Source organism: Bos indicus, chromosome 7 (genome assembly GCF_029378745.1).
Source record: "Bos indicus isolate NIAB-ARS_2022 breed Sahiwal x Tharparkar chromosome 7, NIAB-ARS_B.indTharparkar_mat_pri_1.0, whole genome shotgun sequence".
NCBI lineage: Eukaryota > Metazoa > Chordata > Mammalia > Artiodactyla > Bovidae > Bos > Bos indicus.
Genome location: NC_091766.1, coordinates 70911098 through 70921458, shown reverse-complemented (window position 1 = coordinate 70921458; position 10361 = coordinate 70911098). Strand labels below are relative to the sequence as shown.

Genomic DNA, 10361 nt, shown 5'->3' with positions numbered 1-10361 from the left:
TTGGGAGGGGGCCCAGAAGGATTTCAAAGGCTACCACCACTAACCCTTTCTCGGGAAGGCAGAAAAGCTATTTGAGAAGATTATTAGGATCACAGCTGAAAGGGGAGTGGGCGTTATACCCTGTTTTTTGATGGCATTCTGAAGAAGCTTTGTGACTCAGGTCCAATTAATCTCTCTAGGTGAAACACGTAAACAGTACCTATTTTGCAAAGCCCATGGAGACTGACCTACATGAAAGAGAAAGCAACTTAAATATATTTCCAGTGAGGTAATTTGCCACCCACCTCATCTTCTCAGAGTTTATTAATAGCTTCTAATAACAGCTAACTTTTATTGAGCACTTATGACCCAGGTATTATCTTACCTATTCCTCACCAAACTCTATTGTTATTCTCACTGTTAATAGATGCTGGAACTGAGACATAGACACATGAAGTAACTTGGCCAAGGTCACACAGCTCACAAGTTGCAGAGCTTACTCCCACCTCATCTTGCATGACCCAGAAAAGATATCTGTATTTTAACAAGAGTAACATTTTAAACTAAATACACAGTAGGAATTTCAGGTGGTATATCCACATGGTGAGAAAGACGTCTGGGGAAGACAGGTCCTGCACTGCACTTTATCCATGATTATCTTATTCCTGTTTGACAGCTGACCAGGGATTGGACTATTAACCTCACTTATCATTTCTTCCTTCTCAGACATGTCTCAATCTTAAATAAGAAACTGTGATCAATTTAGTACATTAAGAGACTTTAGGGTCTCAAAGTTTAGGGAGGTGAGGAATGAAGTGGAGCAGCCCCTCAAATTCCACAGACACCACCACTCCTGCTTTATTTTTAAACAAAGTATCATTTATCCCATACCTATTTGGTCCAGGCACTGGACTCAGTACCTAAGAGACTTTATTGCTATCCCTCACAAAAATTCATTCACTAACTACTAACAAATCCATTTTACAGATGAGAAAGTGAAGCCAAAATAGTCATGTGGCCTCTTAAGATGGACAACCAGTAACAGATGAATCTGGGAATCCTGTCCAGGGCTACTGGACTCCAAAGTCAGACCTCCCACTTCACTACACTATGATCCCAGAAAGCTGCTTTGATGCTGCAAATCTGCTCCTAGTGCCAAAAATTTTCATTATCCAGTTGCTACTGGGTGGCAGCTGAAACTTCCAGGCTGGATAAAGGCTGTTGAGCCTTGCAAGAGATGGATGTGCCACATAAAACAAAAGCCTCTTTGGCAACAGAGAGGAAATCTGGCCCAAAACACCAGCTAACAAATAGTAAGGGTATAATGTGACTAAGGCAGTAAATTAACTTTTATCACACCAAGGAGAGGTGAAACAGGAAAGCCTTGTGTGCCAGGATTCCTACCTTGGATGTCAACCACAGCCCTAAAGAATGTTCTTATTCTACCACAGAAAGTTCAACTTATAAGCCAGGACTACAAAAATGCCTTCAAACAAGGAAAATTTTTCATGCAGTTGTACTATCAACTGGAAGAAATCGAGATTTTTTTTAAAAAGTCATAGGACAGATTCTGATACCCAACTCTGGGCAATTTGGTGCCTATTGAACCAAAATTGGCTTCAGCCACACAGATGGGCAAAATTATAAATTGAAATGACATTTTTGGGTGGAGGGGGGGAGGTAATTTAGTAATGCAGATCAAAGAGCTTAAAAATGTGCATCGTCTTTGATGCAACCATTCTGCTTATAGAACTGATCATAATATATAAGCACAAGTGAGGTCATCATAATATCATTTTTTTAAGAAAAATAATACAAGTAATCTACATGTCCAATAACAGGAATGGGTTATATTTACAGCACCTGTGGTAAAACAGGCAGCGCTGGCTCAAAGCTCATGCCTTTCCCTCTCAATCTTGCATCTGTTCCAGTGTTCCCTACCTCATCTATCCAGGTACACCAGGCAGAAATCTGTCCTTATCTCTCTTATCCAAGTAAGTCACCAAGCCCTGCACCACACAACTCCTAAAAGAGATCTCAAATCCATCTACAGTCATACCTCATTACACTTTCTTTTACTACATTTTTCACTAATTGAAGGTTTGTGGCACCCCTTGATGGAGCAAGTCTATCCAAGCCAGTTTTCTAAAGGTATTACACACTTCATGTCTCTGTATCACATTTTGTCAATTCTCAAAATATTTCACACTTTTTCATCATTAGTGTATTTGTTATGGTGATCTATAAACAGTTATCTTTGTACCCTCCAAGATTGGAGTCTCTGTTCCCCCAGTCCTGTGGAAGTTTTGTAATCAAATCCCACTGGCCTTCAAGGTCAGATTCCCAGTCCGTTTGTCAGATCCCCAGGCTGGGAAGCCTGACGTAGGGGTCAGAACCTTCACAACAGTGGGAGAACTTCTTTGGTGTTATTGTTCTCCAGTTTGTGGGTAACCCACACAGCGGGTATGGGAATAGATTTTATCATGATTATGCCCCTCCTACCACCTCGCTGCAATTTCTTCTTTGTCTTTGGACATAGGGTATTTGGTTTTGGTAGGTTCCAGCATCCTCCTGTCAATGGTTGTTCAACAGCTAGTTGTAATTTTGGTCACAGGAGGAACACACGTCCTCTGACATCTTGAACCAGAAGCCCTGTAATTAGTAATATTTGATGCTACTGTTGTAATTGTTTGGGGGCACCACAAAACACACCCATATGAAACTGCAAATTTGATAAATGCTATGTGTTCTATCTGCTCCACTGACCAGCTGTTCCCCCATCTCTCTCCCTCTCTGTAGGCCTCCTTATTCCCTGAGACACAAAAACATTGAAATTAGGCCAATTAATAACCCTACAGTGACCTCTAAGTACTCAAGTAAAAGGAAGAGTCACATATCTCTCACATTAAATCAAAAGCTAGAAATGAAGAAGTGAAGCTTAGTGAAGAAGGCATGCTGAAAAACCAAGCTAGGCCAAAATCTAGGCCTCTTGTGCCAAACTCTGAGCCCAAGTTGTAAATGTAAAGGAAATGTTCTTTAAGAAAATTAAACACACTACTCCAGTGAACACACAAATGATAAGAAAGCAAATCAGCCTCACTGTTGATAAGGAAGAAGTCTTAGTGATCTGGATAGAAGATCAAACCATTCACAATATTCTCTTAAGCCAAAGCCCAATTCAGAGCAAGGCCCTAATTCTCTTCAATTAAATGAAGTCTGAGAGAGGTGAGGAGACTGCAGAAGGAAAAATTGAAGTTAGCAGAGGTTGGTTCATGAGACTTAAATAAAGAAACCATCCCTATAATATCAAAGTAAAAGGTGAAACAGCAAGTGCTGATGTAAAAGCAGCAGCAAGTTATCCAGAAAATCTAGCTAAAGTCATTAATAAAGGTGGTTGCATTAAACTACAGACTTTCAGTGTAGATGAAACAACTTTATTTTGTATATATTGAAAGAAGATGCCATCTAGGATTTTCATAGCTAGAAAGGAGAAGTTAATGCCTGGCTTCAAAATTCTAAAGGACAGGATTATTCTCTTAGGGGCTAAAACAGCTGATAACTTTAGGTCGAAACCAATGCTCATTGACCATTTTGAAAATTCTAGAACCCTTAAGACTTACACTAAATCTATTCTGTCTGTACTCTATAAATGAAACAACAAAGCCTAGATCACACACACACACACACACACACATGCACTGTTGAGACCTGTAACCCAAAAAAAAATTTTCTTTCAAAATATTACTGCTTACTGACAATGCACCTAAGAGCTCTGATGGAGATGGACAATGAGATTAATGTTGTTTTCATGCCTGCTAACACATCATCCATTCTGCGCCCCATGGATCAATGAAGAATTTTAACTTTTGTGTCTCATTATTTAAGAAATACATTTCATAAGGCTATAGCTGCCATAAATAATGATTCCTCTGATGGATCTGGGCAAAGTAAATTGAAAACCTCCTGGAAGAATTCACCATTCTACACACCACTAAGAACATTCATGATTCATGGGAAGAGGTCAAAATATCAACATTAACAGAAGTTTGGAATAAGTTGATTTCAACCCTTGTGGATGACTTGGAGAGGTTTAAGACTTCAGTGAAGGGAGTAACTGCAGATGTGCCAGAAATAGAAAGAGAACTAGAATTAGAATTAGAGCCTAAAGATGTGACTTAATTGCTGTAATCTCATGACAAAAATTTAATGGATGAGCTTTTTAATGTGTTGTTGGATTCTGATTGCTAGAATTTTGTTAAGGATTTTTGCATCTATGTTCATCAGTGATATTGGCCTGTAGTTTTCTTTTTTTGTGGGATCTTTGTCAGGTTTTGGTATTAGGGTGATGGTGGCCTCATAGAATGAGTTTGGAAGTTTACCTTCCTCTGCAATTTTCTGGAAGAGTTTGAGCAGGATAGGTGTTAGCTCTTCTCTAAATTTTTGGTAGAATTCAGCTGTGAAGCCGTCTGGACCGGGGCTTTTGTTTGCTGGAAGATTTTTGATTACAGTTTCAATTTCCATGCTTGTGATGGGTCTGTTAAGATTTTCTATTTCTTCCTGGTCCAGTTTTGGAAAGTTGTACTTTTCTAAGAATTTGTCCATTTCTTCCACGTTGTCCATTTTATTGGCATATAATTGTTGATAGTAGTCTCTTATGATCCTTTGTATTTCTGTGTTGTCTGTTGTGATCTCTCCATTTTCGTTTCTAATTTTGTTGATTTGATTTTTCTCCCTTTGTTTCTTGATGAGTCTGGCTAATGGTTTGTCAATTTTATTTATCCTTTCAAAGAACCAGCTTTTGGTTTTGTTGATTTTTGCTATGGTCTCTTTTGTTTCTTTTGCATTTATTTCTGCTCTAATTTTTAAGATTTCTTTCCTTCTACTAACCCTGGGGTTCTTCATTTCTTCCTTTTCTAGTTGCTTTAGGTGTAGAGTTAGGTTATTTATTTGACTTTTTTCTTGTTTCTTGAGGTGTGCCTGTATTGCTATGAACTTTCCCCTTAGGACTGCTTTTACCGTGTCCCACAGGTTTTGGGTTGTTGTGTTTTCATTTTCATTCGTTTCTATGCAAATTTTGATTTCTTTTTTGATTTCTTCTGTGATTTGTTGGTTATTCAGCAGCGTGTTGTTCAGCCTCCATATGTTGGCATTTTTAATAGTTTTTCTCCTGTAATTGAGATCTAATCTTACTGCATTGTGGTCAGAAAAAATGCTTGGAATGATTTCTATTTTTTTGAATTTACCAAGGCTAGCTTTATGGCCCAGGATGTGATCTATCCTGGAGAAGGTTCCATGTGCGCTGGAGAAAAGGGAACCCTCTTACACTGTTGGTGGGAATGCAAACTAGTACAGCCACTATGGAGAACAGTGTGGAGATTCCTTAAAAAACTGGAAATAGAACTGCCTTATGATCCAGCAATCCCACTGCTGGGCATACACACTGAGGAAACCAGAAGAGAAAGAGACACGTGTACCCCAATGTTCATCGCAGCACTGTTTATAATAGCCAAGACATGGAAGCAACCTAGATGTCCATCAGCGGATGAATGGATAGGAAAGCTGTGGTACATATACACAATGGAGTATTACTCAGCCATTAAAAAGAATACATTTGAATCAGTTCTAATGAGGTGGATGAAACTGGAGCCTATTGTACAGAGTGAAGTAAGCCAGAAGGAAAAACATAAATACAGTATACTAACGCATATATATGGAATTTAGAAAGATGGTAACAATAACCTGGTGTACGAGACAGCTAAAGAGACACTGATGTATAGAACAGTCTTATGGACTCTGTGGGAGAGGGAGAGGGTGGGAAGATTTGGGAGAATGGCAATGAAACATATAAAATATCATGTAGGAAACGAGTTGCCAGTCCAGGTTCGATGCATGATGCTGGATGCTTGGGGCTGGTGCACTGGGACGGCCCAGAGGGATGGTATGGGGAGGGTGGAGGGAGGAGGGTTCGGGATGGGGAGCGCATGTATACCTGTGGAGGATTCATTTTGATATTTGGCAAAACTAATACAATTATGTAAAGTTTAAAAATAAAATAAAATTGGAAGAAAAAAAAAATAAATAAAATTAAAAAAAAAAAAAAAAAAAATTTAATGGATGAGGAGTTGCTTCTTATGGATGAGCAAAGAAAGTGCTTTCTTGAGATGGGATCTGCTCCTGCTGAAGATACTGTGAAAACTGTTGAAATGACAACAAAGGATTTAGAATATTGTATCATTTTTTAGTTGATAAAACAGGAACAGAGTTTGAAAGAACAGACTCCAATTTTGAAGGACACTCTATTGTGGGTAAAATGCTATCAAAGAGCACTAATGCAAGATACAGAGAAATCATTCATGAAAGAGTCAATTAATGCAACAAACTTCATTGTTAACTTGTTTTAAGAAATTGCCACAGTCACCTCAACCGTCAGCAACTACCACCTCAATCGGTCAGCAACCACTGACATTAAGGCACGACTCTCCACCAGTGAAAAGATTATGACTTACTGAAGGCTAAGGTAATGGCTAGCATTTTTTAGAAATAAATTATTTTTAATTAAGGTATGTACATTGTTTTATTAGACATAATGTTACTGCATAATTAGTATATACAGTATACTATAGGATAGTATAAACATAACTTTTACATGCACTGGAAAACCAAAAAATTCATGTGACTCTTATTATTGCAGTATTTCCTTTATTGTGTACTTGTACCAAACACCCAATGTCTCCAAGGTATGCATTTATTTCTCTCTATGTCCACTTTCCAGTGTCCACTTGGCATAACCCTAGTCCAAACCACCAGTCCTTCTCTCCTGGACACTTAGGTTTCCTGTATCTGCAAAGGATTTCCACTGTGCCTAGAGTTGCCTTTTAAAAGGAAATCTGATTAAGTTCCTTCCCTGCTTTCCTCTCAAAGCCTTCTCAGTGTATTAGTGATTTAAAAATTTCACCGCATGTCCAACTGTAAGACCTTAAAGCAGACATTCACATTTTTCTGTAAAAGCCAACTAGTAAACATTTTAGGTTTTGCAAGTCATTCAGTCTTTGAAGCAACTATACATTTTTTTACATCACAGCATGAAAACAACCATAGACATTACATAAGTTAATATACAGGTTTCTGTTCCAATAAAACTTTATTTTTAATAATAGGTGGTGTGCTAGATTTGGCCCAAGGACAGTAGTTTGCTGATACTTGCTCCTTAGGATATGACTCTTATTTCCCTCTCCAACTTCCACAAATCCCTCTCATCTAGTCACTGTCTCCTCATCAGGACCCCAGGAAAGCTGTTCCCTCCACCAAGAGATTTCCCGTTCCATTCTGCTTCCTGCCTGCACACAATTCTTATCTCCTTGACCCAACACATACCTTCCTTTTCTGGCCAGCAATTTCTCACTACTCTGGTCTCAGTTTCAGGGTCCGTTCCTTAGATGATCTCTCTGATGCACTATAGGTTAGGTTAGGAACCCCGTACTCGCAAAAGACTCATGATTTGTCCTTTGTGGCATTTGCCAAATTTGAGATTAAATATGTCTTAGTGCAGTTGTGTGTCACTTCTGCTAGAACCACAGTCTAGGTAAAAGATTATGCATACTATTCATCACAACTGTATTCTCAGTGCCTAGCAAGGTGCTTGATACACACGGAAGCATGAATATTTGTGGAATTGTTGACTGAATAAGTGATCACACAATTAGGAAAAAAAACCCAAGTGGATATGAACTGAAATATTAGGAGATAAATGAATAGTTGGTTTTTATTTTCTTCTTATACGTTTTCTACATTTCTCAAGTTTTCCACAAAGAACATATATTACTAGTATACTCAGAAAAATAATCAATGTTCAAATAAAAGGGGGGGGGCTAGAAAAAAGAGGGATTCTGTTTCCATCTTTAACTAAGCTGTAAGATGCCTATTCTTGGTTTACTCCACATTTTAGACCATCATCTTTCCTCTGCTTGTTCAGAGCTGCCTAATAAACCCCTCAACTTCTCTTCTTGTTGCCTTTACCTGGCCATTCTTCATGCTTGCAGGTGAATCCATCAGATCCAGGAACATCTGTGTACCTAGGCAGTGATTTGAGTCATAACTTTCAGGAAAGCCTACAACAGATGGACACTAGTGTATCCATACCCATGAGGTCTAGTTGGCTTCAAGGGTCTTCCAGCTCCAAGTTTAAGAAGGGGTTAAGTGATCAATTGCAGCCCTATGAGATAATTAGCACCAGTGGCTTTGCAATGCAGAAATTGTCCATGCAAATGAAAAGTATGAGAGCTACTTATTTCTTTCACTCACCAGTGGCTCAACTTCAAACATCTGGTCATTTCCATGCCAGGCTGATCTCCAAATAGTACTCAGGGGCAATAGGCCACATGGCCACTGTGTTCCTATTCTTTCATCCAGTAATTCCCTCTACATTTAAAAGGAAGCCAATGAAGATGAGACTAATTATTATCTCCATTTAGAGATAACATTTTAGTCATCTTTTGAAAGAATCTATGTGAATAGAATAAATAAATAAAAATGTGTGGATTATATGAAGGATTGTGGAGCTACACAGAAGTAAAAGGCTTACCTCTGTCCTTGATTCAGAAACTTTCCAGACTACTGCTTATTCAAAAATATGTATCAGAAAGACAACAATATGAGGTAAAGTAAATAGCAGTAATAGTTGTCAAACAAGTGCAGACACAGTTGAAGGCCAATTAGACCTCATGGGTGTGGGTACATTAGTGTCCATCTGCTGCAGGTTTTCCTGAAAGTGGGGACTCAACTCAAATCACTGCCCAGCTACATAGATGTTCCTGGATCTGATGGAGTCACCTGTAAATATGAGGAATGGCCATGTAAAGGCAACAAGAAGAGAAGTTGAGGGGTTTATCGGGCAGCTCTGAACAAGCAGAGAAAAGTTTCCTCCCTTTGTTAGGAAAGGGAGAAAAAAAATGCAGTTTACACTTTCCCTAGATCTCACAAAATCAAGGCCATTATCTCACACCCCTCAGTTTCTCAGTATATCAGAATGTTATTGGTTATGGAAAATTCCAACTCAAAAAGGACTTAGGTAAAAAAGCAAATATCACTTCACATTTAATAAAGTCCAGGGGTAGGGAAGGGATTGGTTGTTTAGCAGCTCACACAGTCATCCAGAATCCTGCTTTTTCCAATTCTTCACTCCATGATCAGTGATTGCTTCAACCTCATACTTAAAATTAAAACAGCTGCAGCAACCACAGGCATGACATCAAGACACAGCAATCCTTTCGGTTTTCTGGTAGGAATGAGAAAACTTTCCTTGGAAACCCTCCAAGAGATTCCCTGAATATACCACTGGCTAGAGTAGGGTCATGTGACCCATGAACCAAACATTGCAAAGGGACAGGTGTTTTAGACCAGCTAGATCTTAGACCAGCTAGATCCCCAGTGGAGCTAGGGGTAGGATCAGCTTCTCCTGAAGCATGTGGTTACATAGGAATGACTTTTGTTAGGAAAGGGAGGAAACAAATGCTAAGCAGGCTACCAATAAAGTCTGTCACTCATGGCTAATTCTAAAGGTAAAAGACATTTTATACCTGCAGAACCCAGCACTGCAATTACCTTTCCAGCTTTGTCTCTTACTACTCTACCTTCCCCCATCAAACACACACACACACACACACTCACACACACACACACATCCTAGACTAACCAGATTGCAATTCTTGCAGTCCTTCAAAAGCAATGTGCTTTTTCATACCACTCTAGAATTCTTCCTGTGTCTCATCTCTAGGCTAATTACAATCCCCATTTGCCTAGAGCGGTTCCAGCTTATACTAGTTGTCCTAACTTAACCACTAACTCTGCCCTCTTTATTTTTAAAATGTTCCAATTTAGATAAGAGCACAAAAAAAATATTAAGGAAAGAAAAGAAAAAAAGAGTTTGGGGGACTGGGTATGGAGAATCAAAGAGAGAAGATGGACTCTTGGGTATCTGATATTAAGAGGCTGGATATAAGTGTCATCAGGGAATTAAAGAGACAGTATAGTTTAAGGGAGAGGCTTCCCTTGTAACTCAGTTGGTAAAGAACCTGCCTACAATGCAGGAGACCCAGGTTCGATTCCTGGTTTGGGAAGATCCTCTGGAGGAGGAAATGGCCACCCACTCCAGTATTCTTGCCTGGAGAATCCCATGGACAGAGGAGCCTGGCAGGCTACAGTCCATGGGGTTGCAAGAGTCAGGCACAACTTAGCAAGTAAACCACCATAGTTTAGGGGAAGAAGTTAACAAGTGAAGTTTTGGACTTGGGAGATAGTCAAATACAAATGACCGTCTTAAAGCTAAGTTTAAAATTCAGAAGAGAAAAGCCTCACCTGGAGGCAGAAAGTTGTGAGTCAATTGT

The 10361-nt window shown here is 39.1% G+C and overlaps 1 non-coding gene across 1 annotated transcript; it reads left to right on the top strand.

Moving 5' to 3' along the window:
* Positions 1-10022: 10022 nt before the first annotated feature.
* On the top strand, positions 10023-10094 carry TRNAC-ACA (transfer RNA cysteine (anticodon ACA)). The gene has a single exon. It is a non-coding gene; the product is annotated as a tRNA-Cys (tRNA).
* Positions 10095-10361: the final 267 nt, after the last annotated feature.